The 22,473-nt window shown below is 39.6% G+C and overlaps 1 protein-coding gene and 2 long non-coding RNA genes across 11 annotated transcripts in view; all 3 read right to left on the reverse strand.

The window, feature by feature from the left end:
• Positions 1 to 22,473, reverse strand: part of BEGAIN (brain enriched guanylate kinase associated) — a 161,645-nt gene that overhangs the window by 17,067 nt on the left and 122,105 nt on the right. The gene's annotated exons all lie outside the window — the stretch shown is intronic.
• LOC118167964 lies at positions 1,535 to 4,780 on the reverse strand. The gene is made up of 2 exons (XR_004751312.1): positions 3,186 to 4,780; positions 1,535 to 3,146 (listed from the first exon to the last, which is right to left on the reverse strand). It is a non-coding gene; the product is annotated as an uncharacterized LOC118167964 (long non-coding RNA).
• LOC118167968 lies at positions 12,227 to 17,468 on the reverse strand. Its single transcript, XR_004751316.1, has 2 exons — positions 17,436 to 17,468; positions 12,227 to 17,350 (listed from the first exon to the last, which is right to left on the reverse strand). It is a non-coding gene; the product is annotated as an uncharacterized LOC118167968 (long non-coding RNA).

Raw genomic sequence — 22,473 nt, forward strand, 5'->3', positions numbered from 1 at the left:
CTCTTTAACACTTTGTTCTGCTCTAGGAATTTTTAAATTTACATTTCCTGCCACCTTTTGATATCTTTTCTTAATAATTAGGTAGGTAAAAGAAAAATGAATGTAATTGCTGTCTTAAAATAACTCTTGGGAGTTAACATAATTCCCTCTCAGAAAAGCTTGCTCTGACTGATCACACTCCTGTGGCAAGCCTGAATAGGCTCTGTAGGTTTATACTTGAGCTTGAATGCTCAAGATCTGTTCTTGTAGTGCAGACCCAGATTTGCATCCAAGCCCTGCTTGGTGGTGCCTGGCTGGCTCAGAGACAGCCACAACAGGCTGCTTGCAGGCTGCCCTGGTCTCCCTGCAGTGCTTGCATGAGGGGAAATCATGGTAATCAGGGTACTGGTCTTATTGCTTTTTTTTTTTTTTTTTTTTTTTTTTTAGGACAGAAATATTTAGGTTTCTGTCTCTTGAATATGTTCACGTTTAGGGCTGTCCCTTTTGTTGAAATGGATCCTTATAAACATGTCAACATACAATATGCGTATTTCCTATATAATATGCTCTTTTAATCTTTTAAAATTATTTAACCTACATTGAAACATCAGCTGAGATATTGATTGGAAAGATTTGGTAAACTGGGTGACAAATTGCAAATACAGTACAGGGAACAGTCATAATATACTTGAGTCTCTTCAGTGTGAATTAGCCCCTCATGTTTTATTAAAAATATCTCTGCTATTTAAAATGTAAAATCTCATGTTGGATAAAGATATTTATTTTTATTTTTATTTATTTTTTTCACTCCAATCATCCCCAGCTCCTTGATAACATTGTGAGAAAATCCCCATAATGTGTTTTCAAGGCAGAGAGGAAGTTTATTAAAGTAAAATGCTTTGTTCAAATATCCCACACCTCAGCCCTTGCTAAAGAGGTCTTTTTGGCAACATCCCAATTTGAACTGCCATAACCAAGTATAATGACTATATTATACTGGGCAGGGACTCTTTATCAGGGCGTGTAGAGATAGAACAAGGAGTAATGGCTTTAAACTAAAAGAGGGTAGGTTTAGATTAGATATTCAGAAGAAATTCTTCACTCAGAGGGTTGTGAGGCACTGGAACAGGTTGCCCAGGGAAGTTCTGGCTGCCCTAAGTGTTCAAGGCCAGGCTAGATGGGGCTTTGGGCAGCCTGGTCCGGTGGGAGGTGTCCCTGCCCATGGCAGGGGGGTTGGAACTAGATGATCTTTAAGGTCCCTTCCAACCCAAACCATTCTATGATTCTATTAAATAAATAATGTGAAAAAAGGTCTAAAAGATAAAAGAGTCATAATATAAATTGCCTGAGCATAGAGTGCTTTCTGACATGGTTTTAGCTGCAGAATTGCTGAGAAACCCTGGCTGGAGGGACAGGCAGGCACGTGCAAGAGCACCCAATGGAAGTTTGCTTCACAGTGTGGTGACATGAGACTTTGCTAGCTAAAGTCATATCTGATCCTTGTAGCGGGGCCACTGTTTTTGCTACCTTGTGTTTCAGGAATAAACTCTACTCATATAAGGAAAGACTGCAGAATGGACCACTCAGAGTACTGATGAAGGTTTACTATAAAGGAAGTGCAACATTTCCTCCCCATCTGACTGCTGGAACAAAATCCAAAGAAAATTAAGTAAGGATACATCTGTGTGAAAGGATCTGCTCCTAAAAGCAGACAGGAAACCCACTGTTGTATGCTTTTACAACGGCTGTTCAGGGTGGTCACTTGAACTGTTGCCCTCCAGAGTTTGTGTAGATAAGAGAGACTCTACTTTTTGGTCACACCATTCTTCCATGTCATAAGGGGATCACCACATGGATCATCTTTCTTACTTGAGTTGACTGTACTGTCCTCTGCCATTTCAGAGCTATGCAGTGCCCCATCCAACTCTGCTGGCACAACTTTGTTGCCATACTGCAAGCAAGAGTGGTGAAAAATTACCATTTAAAATGGAATACAAACCAAAAAAATCCCCACTTTGATTCAGAGGGAGGTCTTTTAAGCTGTCTTTGCCACCAAGGAAGGAGTACATGGAGTCAATATATTCAGTACTTCTTTGTGGCATTCAGAAACCTGGCCCACTCTCTGAATATTTTCTTAGTATCTCAAGATTAAATTTTCTTTTTATCCTAGAGCTTTGCAAAAATTTAAACACTGTGATTTTTTGATGTCATTTATCATAGCTATTCATATAGCTCCTAATAATATTGTCTCTAAGGTATTATTTTCACAGCAGCTTATAAATATTAATATCCTCTTCAGGGAGGCTAAGGCATGCCTTCCCTTATTTATATGTCTAGAATGCTATTGTCCAAGTACAAGCCAGTCACCTGCCTGCATTTCTTTAATCAGCTCAGAGATTTCTTCAGAGCATGATTTCCTCATTGGGTAGTGATTGTTTTGAGAACTGTCAGAGAACAGCTCTCCAACTGTGCCTGCTTCTCTCTGCTGGCTGTTGGAGTTGCTAAGGGTGAAAATGGTTCAGACATGTACATGCTAAATAGACATTTAGCTTTTAGATACATAAAACTGGGTAAAATGAAGCTTTACTAGCTAGGTGCCATACAAATCCTGTTTGATAGAGGTGAGAGCTGAGTTCTTATCTCCCAAGAGGTAACTCCAGCTCATGGCAGGATCACTTCTCTGGGTCTGTAACTGCCCTTGAGGGGCAGTGTGAGGGCAATGTGCACCTCATGTGAATTTAGACGAGACAGGTTTTCAGTAAGTTGATCTGAAGTGACTTGTTGCCATATTGGTTTTGGTGAGAAAACTTCAAGAAATGGAGCATGTACTACTTCCCTGGAAAACAGCAGCTCTGTGCCTCTGCATTTGCAAACACATTGCTCTTCCCCAGTTGAATCAGTCAAATCAGCTAAAATCAGTGTAGTCATCCTTCTTGTTTAGTCTGATTAAAAGCTGTCTGGTATTTAGTATTGCCTCCATGTGAAGACATTTATAAAAGTCAGTCTCTTTTTGCCACACTATTCAGCCTCTTTAGTCTGTTGCTGAACCAGCTTCTTTACTTCTCAATCTTACTCTTCAGTTGTCAGTCAGCTTGAGTGATTTTCAACACCCTTTTAATAAATTTAAATAGCCAAACATCATCCGCTGTCTTCAAACTGGATTTCCCCTTGTCTGGAACTGTGGCAAAATCATCATTCTTCTCTACTCACTTTTTTCATTGTTGTACAAATACTAGATTATTATTAATATTATTATATATTTTTCTGGGGTCTCTGCTACGGCATGCTGCTGGGAGCTCATGTTAAATTGTTCAACCAGTCTGACTTTCAGAGTTACTGACCTTTCCTGTCACTGCTTTTCAGAATACAGTGCCCTCCTTTTGACTCCCCCTCCCTGTTTTTTGGATATGGCCCTCAGAGAAATTTCATAGATTTTATGCTTCTGATTGTCCATGGAAAACATATTTTGACTGAATGGGCACAGTGTGAAAGATACAGGTCATTCTGCATGATTTACTTATCACTGTTTAACAATGTAGTTAATCCTTATCTCACTTTATCTACCATTATAACATTTTTACTTTTAGGATGCAGTTGAAAACATTGATTAATGCTGAGAACTCTTAAAAGACTTTATCATAATGAAAATACCCCAGTGCTTGCTATTCTTTGAGATGGCTTTTAAACATTTTGCAGCGCAGCTACTGATGCCTTTTGCTGTTGCATGATGTAGTTTTTAGTGAAAATCCTGTAAGTGGTACTTGCCGTGTCTTACTCAAGTTCAAATATATCTACTTGATTGACTTTGCTAAAGAAAGCGTGGTTTATTTAACAATTTTTCATATAAAACATCTGGGCTTCCATTATTTATACCCTCGTGATTTAATTTTCCAGTAGCTGAACCTCATAAAAAATCACTTTATATTTTGTTTAACCTCTATTTAGCTTGTTCTGCACTTGACCTCTTAGATGTTGGTACAGACAAACATATTTTTTTTTCAACTACTCAGAATTATCCCAACATTCAAGACTCATTTAAAATAAACATCAGCTGAAGACATTAATATGTATTTTTTAATTCAGCTTGGAATAAAAAAACTGAGAATCTGCTCAGACAGTTGTTTTAGGACTCTTATGTGGAAGCTTGTGTATGCTGCTATTTTTAAAAAATCTATCTTTTTGTGAGCATTCCCTAAGATGTATTGCTCAACATTGTCTGTTTCCATTGAAATTGAAAGTTGGATTGCAATCAGCTTAAAAAAAAGAATGGCACAAGAGTTCTGCCTCCTGCTGAGCGCAGCTGAGTGAAGAGGGAAAGATGCTCAGACACTCTTTGGCCCGTGTCACAAGGCAAAGACTTGAAGTGGCGTGAAATGCCCCACTCTGTCAGGAGGAGACATCTGCTGGCACAGGCAGCAAAAGCCCCAGGGAACCTGTGATAGTGGCCTTGCAAGGGTGGTGTAGGAAGCACCTGACAGTGATTGTGAAGTCAGCAGGGAGCTGAGTCACATTTGGACACCACAGGGCCACTGAGACAAAATGATGTGGGGAGGGATGGGATGGACTCTGCTCAAGATTGTTGCCCCTGAGCTTCCAATTACTCTAACAGCGGAAGGATTTAGTACATCTCTGTGTAGTATACACAGTGGTTTTGAAAAATTCTTTTTCATCAGAGACAGAAACTTTGTAATGAGCGTTCAGTCTCAACATATGACATCCCTTTTTTCAACTGTGCTGTTTGTCTAGTGACATCTCTCTGAAAGTTAATTAGTGCTTATAAAGAAAAAAAAAAGCCCCCACCCATAAACAAACAAAACAGACACCAAACAGAAACCATATTAAAACAAATTGTTTTCAATGTGTTCTTTTGGTAATTTGTTTTTCCCTTCTCTAAGGGATGGTCCTTCAGTCATGAATGCTGAAATCATTGGACAGCAATGTCCTTCCTGCTAAGGGAGTATGAAAGGCCCTCAGAGCCTGGTATATAAACTGTCCTCTGGCACTTAGAAAATGAGATTTAGATGCCTTAACCAAATCCTCTCTCACCGTGAAGAATAAGGTCTTATTGGCTTATGTGAAAGGTAGAAACCGGGTAGGATGTTAGTCCCCTGAACCAGTCTGAAAAAGAAGAAATATGAATTGACTTGTGCTTAGGATCAGTGCTGCTTGATCTTAGAAAAAACTTTAGGGGGACTCTTTTTTTTTTTTTTTTTTTTTTTTTTTAAATAAATCATAAAGTTTGGGAAAGGAAATATTATCAGAGAATTCCCACACAAAATTGAAGGCTGGAGGCAAGGCCCAAAAGCACCACTCCAGACAACTCCCTATCCTCCACCAGTCTCTATCCTGCTCTATCCTGCTTTCATTCCCATTCCTTTCACCTTCCACCTCACATGTTGAACAAAAGTATTTCTATAGGAATAATTTTAAAGACTTTTAAAATCTAATTTGTCTGATTTCATTTTAAAGTCTTGGATTGTGACTATTGGCTTTTCTTTTCCTTGCATTTTCACATTGTTCTACTTGAAGGATGGATGTATCATCTACACAACCTTGTACATTGCATGTACTACTTGTCTTCAGAATTGACATCTAATTTACTGGTCCTTTTCAAAGACTTCTTGTCATAGTTCATTTTATTTTATTTTATTTTATTTTATTTTATTTTATTTTATTTTATTTATTTATTTTGCTTTAAGAGTAGAGATATAATTTGGCTTTCAGCTACCAAGGTCTGTTTATTGAGAGAAATGGTGCTAATGTGGAAGGACATTGAAGAGCTGTGATGACTCTCATTAGTGATAATAAATTTGTGTCTTTTTTTTTTTTTTTTTAGCTCTAGCTTTATTCTTAGCAAACATTCTGTTCTGCTCTGCCACTCCAGAAAAAGAAAATGAATACTGTCCCCATGCATGAATATATTTGAGGCAAATAAGAGGCCAAACTCCAGGTAACCTGAGAGATAGACAACAATGTTGGATGCCTCTGCTCTAGTCCCAGGGTTCAGCAGAAGTCATAAGAGTCATTCTTAAAATTGAGGAGGTCACGTTCTGGATTAAAGCTTATTTATTTCCTCTTCTATAACCTTCTATGGTAAGGAAAACTCTTGACATGTTCCAGAATCTAGCTTCAGTAAAAGGCTTAAAGCTATCAGCAGAAGTACAGCATGCTTCCCTCTCAATTTACTTGCTATAGCTGTAGGGGAAAAAAATCTTAATACAGGCATTTTGAGATATGTTAAAGTATAGTTTAATACAGGTAAGTAGGAAATAATAAACTCTCATTGTTGGCAGTGGAAGTCCTATTTAAACTTCCTAACAGCCTGTGCTGCTCATGGTGATAAAACTAGGCACTCTTAGGAGGTACAGAAACATTTCCTACTGCTCTGGCATGATTTCAAAGTCCATATTTTTCTAGCAGATTAAACACAGGAGGTTGATTCTAAGCAATGTCTTAATTGCCATTTGATAGCTAACAAAAATGCAACTTAAGAGCTGGCATGAGGTGTCACATCAGATTTTAGGTCCTCTAGATCTGTCTTGTGTGAAAATCCAGGCACTCATAAATAATGAAGCCAACCCAGTCAAAGCAACATGTTTCTTATAGGTTTTCCATGCCAGCAAAAAGACCATTGTGGTTGACTCATCTGATTCATCTACCTCATGCCGTAAACATTTCAATTAGCAATTCCCGTGTTTGAAGAATCATTATTTCTATTGGTAACTGCTTGAAGAACCTGCAGAAAGCTGGCTAACCTTTCATGAGATGCTTGTTGAGCTGCTGAAGAAGGCTGAGTCTGCGCTTGCCCCCTGTATGCTCTGGAGCAGTAAGAACCATGCCAGAGGTGTCTCATTGCTCCGCATAGCTGAAGGTCATTAACAGACCAGCCTATCTGCTCCTTGTGTTTGGCATTTTGTGCAAGTTTTTAATTGTGGTGGGCTGCTCTGAATAGCCACGTGAGTCTGTCTGGTCTTCCTTGGGAAAGCCTTGACAGCAATCAGCTCACTTCAGCCTCAGTGAGAAGCCCAGAGTCAGGGAATTGACATGAGAAGTGGTGAGGAATACAGAAGAGAAAAATGGATGTCAAATGGTGAGATGTTTAAACTGTACAACATGTTAATTGTCACTATTTATCACTGTCAAGTGACCATAGTCCTGTTAGAAGTTTAGAATTGAAAACCTTAATGTATTCTTTATAGGAACAAAAGCTCCTGAATTATGCAACAGTCTAAAATGTTCCTACCACAGGTGACTCAGCTTCTCTATGCATTATTTAAAGAGTCGTATGATATCAGTCTGCTGCTATGTAGCTGCAATTTATACTGCACTTTTTCACTGGATTTTTTGTTTTACAAATTCCTACTTCTAACTGCAATCATGGAATACAGTCCTACTAATGGACTTCTGCAGTGTGCATTCATTTTCATTTAAGTTTGTGGCTGTCTCCAGCAGTATTTTAAATATGTAAGAGAACTGATGGTGACTTTTCTAATTCTGGAGAATGAAAACAGGAATCTTATTTGCATTTCTAATCTGAGAAAAGACATTTCAAGAGCATCTAATCTCTATGCTAGGAGATTGTCTGGAAGATGTGAAGCAGCATCAGAACAGGAGGTTAAGACGTTCAAGTGTTCTGTGAGCAGGAAGGAGGAGGTGGAAGCAGCTCATTGCAAGTATTTAAACTAACTGTCAAGACAGAGACCTACACCCTGACCCAGGTTGGGGGTTTAATTTTAATATGATGCAGATGAAGAAAAAAAGTTTGAGTTATGAATACTCTTCAGGCTTTAATCATAAAACCACTGACCAGAAGCCACACATTTTATATCACTTCAACAGCTCCTCCACTTCTGGAAGATGCATATTACTTTGGTTACTATTCCTGTAGTGTTACTTAAATATAGCGGCCTGAATATTTAATAATATGAAGGGATTCCATCTCAGGTGATTTTCCATTATTCATGTGTTGCTAAAAGATTTTCCTTGAATTATCACTATAAAAACTCCTTTCTGTCTTTTAAAATGCAATGGACAAAACTGAGTTTTCAGATAGAATTGGCTTTCCAGGCTTAAGTCTGAAAAGCATTACTCATATTCATGACATGAATGAGATGCACAACATTTCTTTTAAAAGAGGATTTAAATCCAATAATCTCCTTGGGAAATATTACAGTTGCAAATCAGAGATGATGAGAGAACCATTTTATGATCATACCTCTTATTGTGTGAGGATAAACAAGAATTTCCAAAATGAAGAGTCAAGTGGTGGTGGTGGGAGGGTGGGGTGGCAGTAAAATCTCTCCAGCCTGAACCTTTTTGTAATACTGATGCTAATTTCCTTTCTCTCCCAATTCTCATTTTTAAAGTAACTTTTCAATTCTCTTGATAATGGGGAAGAAAAAATGATGGTTATTTACATAGTGATTGAAAAGGATGCTGCCTCCTGACTACTGGGAAGAACTGATGTTAGGAGTCAGAATTGAAAACTGAGTCAAAATAGGATTTTTTTAATATATTTTTTCAGCTTCTTAACTACATGCAACAGTACTTCTCAATGATATTTACTATCAGGACCAATTTGAAGTTACTCTAAGTTACTCTGTACATTAACTCTGTGCAGGACTCTGAAAGCCGCCCTGTTTTGGCATTTCTAAATCTGAAAAACAAGGCTTAACAAGTACTAAATATGCTCTTGCTCCCTCAGGTTGAACACAACCTATCAAATTTAGTAACAAAATCTGGAAAATGAATGGCCTTAGTGTGCTGGGAAGCTACTTAATGCTCCTACTTTCTCAAATGCTTGCTGAGATCAGGATAAGTAAAATGCATTTTGCCTTTTATGACAAATTAAAAACAATGTCAATTATGACAGTAAAACTGGAAGAAAAAATGCAGGTGCATATGGTGTTAGGCATATAAAAGCACTGCAAGGATGATCACTCACTGAAATGAATAGAAATACACCATCAAGATGTTACTGCATTCCCCAATGGTGCAGTAGTGCCTAGAAGCCTCATTCATGGACTGAGAGCTTATACAAAAGAGCTTATACAAAAGAGGAAAGAGCTTATATAAAAAGAGGAAAATTAAGAGATCCCAGCATCAGAGGGATCACTGTAGGCCTCAAGGCCTGAGACATACTTGAGCTAAATTGTATGTTCTTCTATAAAGTTGCCTGGTTTTGTTAGAGAACATGTCAGGACTCATGCTGTTACATTTTCATCATCTCTTTGGATTCATTCTTAAAAGATGACTGTTGCCAAAGACACAAATCTTAGTCTCTTCAGCTGGTGGAAAATTTGGCATGTTTCTCATACTTGCTAGACATGAACGGGGAATTGCACACAGCTGATACAAACAGATTCAGGAGACTTCTAAAACCTTGATGATAACTTCCTGCTACTGGTACTGAAGGGAGTCAGCTAGAAAAGTGCCTTCCTGTATCTGTTGCTTGTGAGCATAGAGGGTCTCATGGGTGAAGTGGAGATTAGTGGCCAGCTTGGCCATAGTGACCATGAAGTAGTTGAGTTTAAAATCTTTGGTGATAGGAGGAAAACTGCCACCAAAACTTCAACCATGAATTTGGGAAGATAGACTTCAGGCTGCTCAGTTAACTAGTTAGTAAGGACCCCTGGGAAACTGCTTTTAAACACATCAGGGTCTGTCAGTACTGCTGTTTCTAAGTATCACCTCTTAAGAACTTAGGAACAGGTAATTCCAAAAAGTTGGAAGTCAAGCAGATGGGGCAGAAGGTCAGCTTGGCTGAGAAGGGATCTTCTTTTAGAGCTTAGGTGGAAAAAGAAAGTGTATGGCCACTGGAAGCAAGGTTGGGCAAGATGGGAAGACTACAGAGATGCTGTTCACCATTGTAGAGAGAAAATTTCTGTGGCCAAAGCTCAATTAGAATTGAGGCTGGCCAGTACTGTGGGGGACAGTATTTTTGTTTAAATATGTTAACAGCAAAAGAAGGGCAAGAGAAAACTTGATGAGGATGGTCACCTCACAAACAGGGACACAGACAAAGCAGAGATGTTTAATACCTTCTTCACCAGTGTCTTCAGCACCAATGATAGGCTCTGGAACGTCTGGTGCCCTGAACTGGAGGACTGTGACTGCGGTAATGATATACTCCCAGCCAACCCCGAGCTTGTGTGGGATTCGCTGCTCCAGCTGTATGCATGTAAGTCTATGGGGCCCAATGGAATTCCTCCCAGGGTACACAGAGAGCTGGCTGATGTCATTGTGTAACCTCTCTCAATTATTTTTTGGAGGTCTTGGGAATCTAGACAGGTCCCAGTTGACTGAAAGCTGGCAACAATCTCACCAACAATATGAAGTTAAATAAAAACAAGTTCCAAATTCTGCACCTGGGAAGAGGCAACCCTGGATATATGTACAGACTTGGGGATGTGAGGCAGGAAAGCAGCCCTGCAGAAGGCAGTCTGGGGGTTTTGATGTATTGAGTTTATGTGGCAAGGTTTCGGTAGGTGCAGCTGCAGGGGTAGGCCCTGTAAGAAGAGCTCAGAACATGCCCAATGGTAGCTAAAGGCAAATTTCAGCTGGCTCCAAAGGGACTTGCTGCTGGCCAGAGCCAAGCCAATAAGCAATGTTTTTTGTGCCTCTATGACAGCAGATTTAAGAAAAGGAAAAACCTGCTGCACAACAGCAGATGGGAAAGTGAGGAGAGAGAACCAGTCCTGCAGACCTCATGGTCAGTGCAGAAGGAGGGCAGGAGGTGCTCCAGGCAGGCAGCAGCAGTTCCCCTGTGGCCTGTGGAGAGGCCCCTGGTGGAGCAGGCTGTCCCCCTGCAGCCCATGGGTCCCACATGGAGCAGATCTCCACGCTGCAGCCCATGGAGGAGCCCCCAGCGGAGCAGGTGGATATGGCCTGGAGGAAGCTGCGGCCCATGGAGAGCCCCCGCAGGAGCAGGCCCTGGGCTGGAGCTGCAGCCCGTGGAGAGGAGCCCACGCAGGAGCAGAGGGTCTGGGTTGGAGCTGCCACCCATGGGGGACCTGTGCTGGAGCAGTTTGCTCCTGGGGGATGGACCCCGTGGTACGGAGCCATGTGGGAGCAGTTCTTGAAGAGCTGCTGCCTGTGGGAAGCCCACTCAGGATCAGTTCGGGAAGGAAGGAATCCCATGGGAGGAACCCCACGTGAAGTAGGGGCAGAGAGGGACTGTGAAGGAGCAGCAGAGACAAAGTGTTAGGGACTGACTGCAGCCCCCATTCCCCATTTTGGGGTGCCACTTGGGGGGAGGACGTAGAAGAGGGTGGATGGGGGGAAGGTGCATTTAGTTTTAGTATCTCCCTGCTCTAGCTTGTTCATAATGCTCAATAAATTACATTAATCTCCCTATACTGAGTCTGTTTTGCCCGTGATGATAACTGTTGAGTGATCTTCCTGTCCTTATCTCAACCCTTGACCCATTTTCATCGTGTTTTCTCCCCCTTTCCCTCTAGGGGGGGGAGAGCAAGAGAGTGGTTGTGGTGGAGCTCAGCTGTCCAGCTGAGTAAAACCACCACATTTTTTAATCTCAGAGCAGAGCAGGCCAAGGGGAGGCCTCATGGTGGCCTGCAGCTCCCTCACGAGGGGAGCGGAGGGGCAGGCGCTGAGCTCTGCTCTCTGGGGACAGCGACAGGACCCGAGGGAACGGCATGGAGCTGGGACAGGGGAGGGTCAGGCTGGGTGTGAGGGAAAGGCTCTGCACCCAGAGGGTGGCTGGGCACTGGGACAGGCTCCCCAGGGAGGTAGGTGGTCATGGTACCGAGCCTGACAGAGTTCAAGAAGCATTTGGACAACACTCTCAGACACAGTGTCTGATTTTTGGGTGGTTCTGTGTGGAGCCAGGAGCTGGACTCGATCTCTGTGGGTCCCTTCCAACTGAAGATATTCTATGATTCTATGTGTTCACATATATATGTGTACATGGTATGAACAGTGCTGAAAGTAAAGGAAAAAAAGCAGAGGTACAGTCTGAATTTTACTGATGGGTGTGGGCTGCTGCCTTGCACAGCTTTCATGGAGATGCTGATGCTTACCTAAAAATATGGTTATACGGTGGTATTCAGATGATGAGAAATTACCTCTAATGCTCTATTTTAGACACTGATTTTTTGCCTTTATCTGGATATGATTCTGTATCAAAACTGAGTATGTTGGTAACTCACAATATATGCTCTTAGCTTTTGCCATTGCTTTGTTCTCTGTCCCCTGCCTTCCTTTTTTTTTTCCTTTTTTTTTTTTTTTTTTTTTGAGCAACCGGCCCATGTTGTTTCTACCTTAGCCAGACTGAGCCTGTTTTTCTTATCATATGATAGGAAAGAAATGAAAATGTCACCATCTGCTGAAGTGTCAGCACACTCAGCTAGGTGTATCCAAGGACAACAGCCCTGTGACTGTGGACCATTTCTGAAAATTTGACTTTTGTCTCTGTGAGGCATGAAGGGCTTTGAAAACCTGGCATGACACATAAACACATTGAATACAGGGCAATGCTGAGAAAATGCTCAATTCATAAAGAGAAATGCTTGAGGCCAAAGGTGCATTGGATTAGAAAGGATCCTGTAAGTTAATGAGTCCCACTCCTTGCTATCGCAGGCAGCAGTGCTGGAAATCCTAATCATCAACTGATCATAGTCCAGCATAAATATAACTGAGTGGTGGAGTTGGCCCTAATAAAAGTTGTTCTAGTCCTCTGGAGGTTTGTAACCTTTGTCTAATATTCAGGCTAAATTTCTTGATGGCTTGTGTCTCGCCATTTGTTATTGTAGCAGCTCTGTCTTTTAGTTTAAAAAGCTCTTAGCCTTTGCTGTGTACTTCATGATGAGTTTTTAGAAAGCAGTCAGAAACTCCACAACCTTTATTCTCTTGGGCTAAACCAGCCAGCATCTTTTAATCTGATTTTGGAAGATAAATTCTTCGTTTCCTTGATTATTGTAGCACTGTTACAGACTGAATCAATCTTCCCTGCGTCTGGGTGTCCAGAGCTGCACATTGTGTTCCAGATGGCCTCATCATGGCCTTGCTCTTTAAAAATGCCTCATGAGGGACATCTCACACTGAATGACTTCCAGCGATGATTGACTAATCAACCCAGAATTTTATCCCTTTCTGCCACATCCATTGGGCGATCCCTAATTTATAACAGATTTTTGCCATTAGTCTGAGGGCATAGGTTTGTGTTGCCCATGGGTGGATACATATTTGAGCAAACTGTTGAAGCACAGGGCCCTTGCTGCTTATTGAGTTGGAGTAATACAGTTAGCTGCTTGAGGAGACTGCCTCATGTTCTAACTGATGTTGGAAGTGCTCACCTCTCCTGTTGACTACAGAAGGAATGCAGAGTTTTAAGTTCCTAAATTGAGTTACTTGGTTAGGTGGGCTGCATATGGTCAAAGGGCCTCACTTTGTAGTGTGTGCTGCAAAATTTCATCTTGTTTCTATGACTTGAGGGCATCCATTCTCTTGTATGCTTCCCATTTTTGCATCACGGCAGTATGATGGCTAGAACTGATGTAGGACAACTGATCACTGATCATAGCAGGAATGTATATTGGTTTTATGTGACCATAAAGCTGCATCTTTGCATTGAAATTGTAAGGTGTGTAACAGAACTTAGAAAATGTAGGGATTCACTTATTAGGTTTACAGTGCTATCCTCAGCATGTGACTATTCCAGGTCTATTTTTTCTTACCATTTCTTATCCAGTTAAACTGTTTCCTTAGGCATACATGTCTGTCCTATTACACCAGGAATTAAACAAAGTATCTTTAAAACTCAAGACTGAACTAAAAATCCTCCTGCATAGGTAAGGTCTGGAGCAGACTTACATGTCCCGCTGACATACAGCACATGCTGGCCACTGAGTTTCAAGTACTCATTTAACATAAACCATGGGTTATAGACAGTTGACAGCTCATCTGTCTGGAGGTTTAATTGCTCTGGTGTGCTTACTTGCATTCTCTTTCTTTCTCTTTTTCTCTCTCTCTACCCACTCCCTCCTCCTTTCCAGTGACATTAAAACTAACACCTTGGAGATCTGTATTTGATAACCCACCCAAACATCAGTGAGATGTGTTTGATTTCTTTCACAGTTTATGTCTTGGGATGTTTAGTTGAAGGTAATTTTAGCTGCTTGAACCATGTTAAAGGAGGGCTGGGATTTCAACTATCCTTGTAGGAACTAATTAATAGGTCATAAACATGTCACTGGAAGCAAATGTTTACCCTTAATTTTGAAAAGAAGGTAAATTAGGAGATTTTTTTACATCCTCATAGGAGGAAAACAATCTGCTGCAACACCACTTCCATGTACCTCTTAATTAGGTTGTTTAATCAGGATGCTTTTGATCTGAACATTATTGTTCTGTATTGCAGTCCAGAGGGATTGATCAGTCTGAGATTCTACTTCCCATAGATAACCAGCAGCACTTGGCTGCAAAGCAGGTTGATCTCTTAAGCTACCTGGAAATTCTCTTAAGAGCTGCCTCAGAACATGGGGATTAATCTCGACCATGTATTTCATCTCCATTTCAATTATTTAACTGTTTGCTCACTGGAAAAGAAAATAATAAAACTTTATGGCCATTCTGAAGGGCTTTTAGTTCTTTTTTAGATGTCTGTGCATTTCAAGCACATAGGAACCTATGAAGAATACAAGCTGGTGATTTAAATAGGGTTGTGGGAATAGCGCTGGGAAAGGCTGAACAAATAAAATGGAACTAGTGCATTCATCATTTTAATGGCATTTAGCTTGCCTCATAAAGAAAGTGGCAGCTTTTATTGCTCATACAAGGACTTATGCCACTATTAAAGAACGATGCTTCAGCTTCTTCTGTTCTGAATTGCGGAGTGTGACAAACCCCAGTGGACTCAATTCCATTTACTACTTAGTACTGAAATACTAACTAATAAAGCAAAGTGGAATGGCAGTGTTTGGAAACAGCAGTTACAATATTTAAAATTTGATGGCAGGGAGAAGAGTAATACCTTAAGTAAAAATGTTTTGCTTGGTATGTTGAGCTCTTAGATGTTTCCAGATTCAAATATGTTGACTTTTATGACTTCATGTTGTGTTAAAACACAAAGGTGTGATAGGATTAAAGCTTAATCAAAACCTTACTCCTGCTCTAAAAGCTTAGGTGCTAGGACTCTCAGTCACTGTGCAAAAATCTTGCTAGATACACTCCTAACTCTTTCTAAGCCTGCCACTGATTTTCACCTAATCTCTAGAAACCAAGCTTTTATACTAAAGAGGCAAAACATTTAGGCTTCCCCGAGATTTGGGGCTTATGCTACAAAAATGAAAGATGAGAGAGAGGTAAAATCCCTGTTTGTGCCCCAAAATGTAATTTCAGAAATGTTTCCAGAAAACATCAGGCCAGAGAGCTCCTGCATGCTTCTACCTTATGAAATGGGATCTCTGGGTTTCTGATGTGTTCTATAGTCTATTTTTGTTCTGAATCACTGCTATACCTCATGGGATCTGTTGTTCATTCAGGTCAGATGGTGTAGAGAAATCAGAGACAAATGACAAATTCCTGAGATGCTTTGATACCATTTCTGACACAGAATTCAGCTGAGTTTGTGGTTACAAAACAAACACCTTTAAATTCTTTCCTAAATGAAAAGGTGAAGTATGCCCTTAAAAATCCGTCACTAAGGAAAAATAATCCATCATCATCATTTTGGTGATCAAACATCAGGTTGGATAATTTTTCACTGAGAAAGAGTTAAAACAAAACCTTCTACCACAATTATAGAAGGCCTTACAGGCTTCTCTTTTACCTTTCTACTAAGCTATTGTTATCCATTCCTGCAGAGTGTTGTTAGTGTCTGGAATTTCTTAAATCAAACTCTGATCAGTCTTCACTAATACCTTTACTCTTCTGTTTCCTCCTGCAAATGGTCAAGGATAGCTACTGACTGACTACTGAGTCTTTGTGTGTGTAATTTGGCATAAAAAATTGCTAATGAGTTAGGTAGAAAAGAATAGAGCAGGAAAAGCTGTGAGAGGTGGATATATATAATATCCTGGTAACGATAACCATGAAGGAATGAAAGAAAAGCTGTTCCTGTGAAGTGAAAGCTGTTCCTCTTTCAGATTTATTTTCTTTTCATGGTTTAATCCTCTGACTTATGGGTAGCATCAGCTTACACTTTCCAAGCTAAATATTTTACTGAGACCAATAAAAGGTCTAAACACAAAAATTGTACTAGTCAGGCCAGAGATGCATTTAACCTACAACTTGTTTGAGAGCAGAGAAGTGTATAAGAACAGAGCAAACACAGTCATACTTTCCCAGAATGTCCACCCAGCCTCTGGCAATTCAGAATTTAAGCACTTCTTCACTCTTACAGGTGTTACTATTTGAAAGGAGATTTTCTTGTATGGACTTCCCTTATCACTTTCTTAATCCAGGTGTGATTTTAGCACCCATAATATCCTCTGGCAGGAAGACCTTGTCTGTCACTTGCTAGAGCCATTTGATTCTCTTCAGTTCTTTTATTATCCAGGATAAGAAATCATTCTTGTTTTCTTTACCTCAATGTCCTTGGCTTTTGAGATGTCTTTCCTGGGATTCTACTCTCTGCTATTTCCTCTACACATTAAAGAGTCCTGTCTGTCTGCACTTTTTACATGGAGTGTGCTCCACATTTTTCTCCTCCTGTTGCCATTTGCTGTATTATTATTTTTTTTCTATTTCTCCTTTATCTATTTTTAGGTGGACAAACCTAACCTGCACACAACAGTCAGCTTGTGCATCATTGGCTTGTACTGCAGCATAAAGATGTTCCTATTTTGTTCTTTAACCCTTTATTATATACAGAATAGTTTTAAGCTGGTGTTTTCTTAGAAATATATGTTATAACTCAAAACCCTGTGTGGTAACAGCTAGTTTGGAATCTCCTGGGGCTCGTGTGAGGTTTGAGATGGGTTTCTGATATGCTGTCGTTCACTGTGCTCTGAAATCCTTTGGTGGATTGTCACAATCTCCTCTTACCCCAACAGCCCTGCGTAGCTCACTGCCATCAGTCAATGCTCTCATTGCACCAGTGCTCTGCCTTTTATAGGTCTTCTCTAAACATGCACAGGCCAGAGATCAGATCTGCCTCTCATTTTTCTTCACTCGCAAAATAGACAATTTATACTTACGTTTCATTTCACACCTTTTAGTTTCTCTTAGCAATAGTCAAATATTAATTTGTAACCAGCATTGTCTATTATACCATAATCTAAATTTAACCCCTCATCTCTTCTATACCTCTTCTATGTGGAAATTATGTTTATGGTACAGCAGGTTTATAACAATAACAAATTTAATGCCATTATTCTGGTTGCCAGTAAGCACTAGCAGGGACCTATCTTGACTTCCACATCACGTATTTCTCGTGCAGGCAATTAGAAATAATGAGTATAAAGATATGAATCTAGAGTTAGCTGGTTTGTTTAGACATGCACTTCAATCCCAACTATCCACCAAAATGTATATATATATATATATTTATTTATTTTGAAGATGTTCTGTCTTTAGCTGTCAGAGACCACTCGGAAAGCTAAGGTTATGACATTGATCCTGGATCCACCACTATTATCTGTGTGGTATCCTGTTCTGATTAAGGATGTGCACTGCCAACTCGAAGGCTTTAATTTTCATGTTTTGCTTAGTGTTTGGTTAGAGAAGAAGTAGGAATAATTGTCTGTAATAATGGACTGTTCATGCCTGCAAAGTAAAATGAACACATTTATGGGCTCACTTCCTTCTGCTGTTGGTGCAGACTGCTTTATTCAAACTGATTTGCAGGGGAAGCTTATCTCTAGGTTCTGGCTGTGAGAGGAAAAGTAAATAAGCCTAAGCAATTAGAGTAATGTTCATGCAGGTGCAAAGAGCCTGCACAAAGCTCTATTTACTCTTTCCTTCAAGCCCCTTTAATCATCATTGCGGAGCTTAAGCTATACATGAGGCTTTTGTGTGGTGCATTTCCCACATAGAATATTGAGTGGTTCGATTTCACTATAGAAATCCTCAGTCCTAAGGACATATCTGGTACCAAAATAGCTCTGAGCATCTTCTCAGTCCTTGATGCAATGAAGCACTTAAGTAATGAGTGGACAAGCTGTAGAGTCTCCAAGGTTATTCAAAGGTTTATAGTACTGCTTAGTAGGACTGTAAAAAATAAATAAATTCTGATCTATGCAATTCTACAAATAGATGAAGGCAGCAGCTATAAAGTGCTGGGAAACAAAGACCCCTGAAACACATCAGCAGTAACCTGGTAATTATCTGCTCATCTAATGAAGTGTAAACCCCCATGGAAATCAATATACTACTGGCATTGTCTTTTCTGTAATTTAGTATTTTTTACAGTTCTGTTTTCTTTGATAATGGAGTCTCCTTTCTTTTGCTTGCCCTACTGCCAGTTTAAAATTGAGCAGTTAAAATTGTGTTGCAAGGATTTCCCCCAAAAGCTTTATTTATGTTGGTGAAATTCACAATAACCACTTATTTCTTTCTCTTGCAGTATATCCTAAAATACCAAGGCAAAAGGTGAGTGATTTATCTGTTTATGTTCACATTAGCGATGGCCTGAGGGGATAATTTCAGGCAGAAATTCTGTAATATTTTCTACAGCAAAGCTCTTGCTTTAAGGACAGAACAATCACAAGGCTGTTGAACCGATGCTTCTATTCTCTGGTAGTCTACAACAAAAGAGTAATTTCAGCCCATTTAATAAGAAAAGCTTCAAGTATAAATATTTGAGCAATGTGTATTTTATTTTTGGATGAAGGATTTGTAAAATTGGCTGAGTCATAGATTTAAGGGTTTAAATATAATGATAAATCAGCTAATATAATCTCATTTATAAATCAGTTCACTGAATTCATCTTGCACTAAGACCAATAATGTTTTGACTAAGGAACATCTATGAAGTATGCAAATTTACTTGTACCTCCTATCAGAATAACTCTTTTTTTCTTTTATTTCTTTCTTTCCTTTTTTTTTTTTTTTTTTTTTTTCCTCTTTCCCCAAAGCATGAATGATCTCAGACACTCAGACACCAGGCTTATAGATAGCTGAAAATCTGGATCATTTATTAATCACTACCCTGGTCAGTTTTCAGACTTTGCGCCCAACTGCTAACATATCTCTCATCATTTTTATCCTCTTTTGCATATTCTTTCTGTTTTTCTCTTGGTGTCTTTTCCACCCAGGCTGACAAGATAACATTTATTTATTTATTTATTTTTCTCCCAGCCAAGATATTACAGGATGAAGAAAGTAGAGCACTATTAAAAGCTGGAGCTGGAGAAATAAGAGAGAATAGCCACCATAAAAATCAGACTTCTTCCCTCTGGGAATTGGAGGCCAGTCTTATGTCTGGGTGACAAAATTTGCCCAAGCATTATGGTAGGTCAACTTAATTTTTACAGTAGCAGAAAATTCCTGGCAAAGGGAAGCAAACTGAGAGGAATTTTGAAGCTGACAGAGTGAAGGAGGAGATCTCTGTGAATCAGCAATGGGGCTTAGGGTGTCTCTAACTGAAGGAAGATTTAGCAAAGAGCACTGGAATTTTCAAAAAACTGTAGGTGTAGGCGTAGAAACAGTCAAGGAGTTTTTCAGAGGAACTCCACACAAGAGTTTCAGGCACTCATCCCCTTGCCTTCACTGTTCTGGAGACAGATTTTGCCTCACCACCATGTAGGTGACAATCCCTACCATCTCTTACAAGAACTGATTTGGTCTCCCTCTTCCCTTACCAAACTTCTGGAAGAGAGAAATGGAGATGAAGGAGGTGAAGGTTCTGGTCTACTTAAGGGAAGAGAAATAAAGGCCAGAAGGGGAAGTATGAGAAAAGAAGCTGTGGAGAGCTCTGGTGAGTAGTGCTTTCTGTTTCTGGTACTACAGGGAGTACCAAGGACATTACAGCTTCTTGAGAGAAACACTGACTATTGTGCTGTGTCTTCTACAGGCCATACCACAAATGCATACACTCCATGTCTTTTTCTCTTTCCTATTTATGTGTCCCTCTCATAAACCAACAAACTTCAAATCTTGTCTAGATGGCAAGATTTCAGGTTTGCTAATTTTGAAGTTGGTATTGCTAATTTCCAGGAATAATGACCAAACCCTATGAAAATCACAGGTCTGATGATTCGTTTCTATTGTGTCCATTTTGCTTTTCCTTCTTATTTCAGTAGCACATATATTTCCTTCCTTCTGTTCCTTGTGCAGAACACAGTTGGCATCTTCCTTTTGTATCGGCTTTAACTTCTACTTGCTTCTATTTCATGAAACCATATCTTCAATTATTTCAATTAATTTTTTACCTACCCTTCCAAATCTGTGCAACTGCAAATCAGTCCAAATGAATTCTATTCACCCTACAAGCCCATTTCATCTTCCTTTTTCATAGGGCAAATGTCCATCACATGCCTGGAAGTCATGAGTGTCTCAGACACACTCCTGCTGTAATTCTTGCCACTCTTCATTGAATAGATGTCATTCTATCCTGCAAATTCACTAATTCTTCTTGGATGGGTAGAGATCCTCAAATTGTCTGTGTTGCGTTATTTACATGATAGCAGAATAAAATAAATACTTGTGGGTACAGCTGAATGTAATGGGGTCCAGGCATATTCAAAATACAGAACACTAGTAAGGGCAGCTCACTGATAGCTGGTTCTACTTCAGGCCATAACTAATAACAGAATCTTTCAACACTTGCTTGAAGAGATACAGAAGGCATCTGCTACAGAGAAATGAAAGATGGCAGTTACTGGCCTAAGTCATGGGCCTTTTTGGTAGAGAATTGTTTGCTCTGTACTTGAAGAGTTCATGTATTTTTCCATTTCCATGTTCATGTTATCCTGACAATTGAAGTAAAAATAATACTATTTTATTTTATTTTATTTATTTTATTTTATTATTGTATTCTGGCTTTTGGATGAATGTTTTAAAATCATCTTTGTTTTCGTAGTGCAAATTTAAGATGTTTCTCAATTATGAAAAAATTAATCTTGTAGATGGCTAAGTACTTACGCTTTCCAATTATTTGATTTCTGCATCTGTTTTTAAGAAAACCAAGAAATAAGCATTAGATCCATCAGCTAATTCTGGAGGGAAGATTGCATTTGAGTAACAAGTTTGAGGGTTGCAGGGTAGAAAAATGCAAAGAACTGTCCTTTTTCATCTTGGACACCTGTCATTCTTCACTGTGTGAAAGCTGATGTCTGCCTGACCTTCAGGCCTAAAACTAGATGATTGCTGCCAGACACCTATGAGTAACAGCTATTATGCCTGAGAAAAGAATGAAGGGTTTGTATTTATATAACAGAAGTTTAAGTTCAGCACTCTTTGTACTCTGAAAAGTACAGAGTAAATGGTAACGTTTTCTTTGTAAGCATAGAGCTGAAGTGACTTCCAGCTAGAAAGGTGTGCTTTGGAAGGAAATCTGATGGAGACTGGGGAAGGTGGAAGATGCCTGAGAGAAATGAGCCTGTAGTCCATGAAAGCAATAGGAAAGCTACTCATGGGAACTGGTGAGTGAGGCTGTAATTCTTCAGACCCAGTTAGGCACTTTGCCATTCAATACCCACACTCTGAAATACCAAGAAGTGCTTTGAAAACTAGCATCTCCTGAAGACATATCCCATATCTGGAATGAATTCTGTAGCCTCTATTTATAGGGAAAGTGCTGCTGAAGTCACATACACTGAACTCTCAGTGTAGATTTAAGTGAAATAATGTTAAAACCCCCATGAAGTGCAAATTAATTAGAAAGAGCCTAATTGGAATCACCAATTTATTGGAATATTTCCCAGGAAACTGATTTAGTCTAATGAGAATGGATGGCGGTATCTGCTGATTAACTGGAAGAGTGTTAGCATATGTTGAGCTTTATGGGGAGGGCTCCACCAAGTTTCGAACTGTGTCCGAGGTTTTTCCTAGCTCAGAAGGGTAAGGTCTGCTTTTTTGTTTCTATAGTGGATATCTTATTTAGGAATGAATCTCATCCAGACTGTTTTGTATACCAACCCTTCCTTCTACCAGCAGATGCTCCAACTGTGATGTAATAAGGGAAATGTATATTTCTGAAAAGTCACACCATCTGTCTTCCTGCAATAAATATAGTTAGAGATAGCTAAAAGGTAACTTAGCAGAGAGAAAAAAGGCAGTTCTGCTGTCAGTGGACAGAGCGGACAAGAGAGGATTGATAGATGCTTGTGATATTTTAACAGATATGTTCCTAGACTGTAAACTGTTTGCCTCATTTGGGTTCTAAAAATGATTTCTAGTCCTATCTTCAGGGATTTATTATTATCTTTAGCTAATATGCTTAGCTTTACTGAAGTGCTGAAACCCCAGCTGGATCATGTATGAAAGTTTACCTTCAAATTTCTTTCAAGTGCCACGTCTAAGACACATTTCCAGTTCTTGCTTTTACTGTCTTTTCAGATCTGTTCCCTGTTAAAAAATATTTGTTCCTCTAAA

Source organism: Oxyura jamaicensis, chromosome 5 (genome assembly GCF_011077185.1).
Source record: "Oxyura jamaicensis isolate SHBP4307 breed ruddy duck chromosome 5, BPBGC_Ojam_1.0, whole genome shotgun sequence".
Lineage (NCBI taxonomy): Eukaryota > Metazoa > Chordata > Aves > Anseriformes > Anatidae > Oxyura > Oxyura jamaicensis.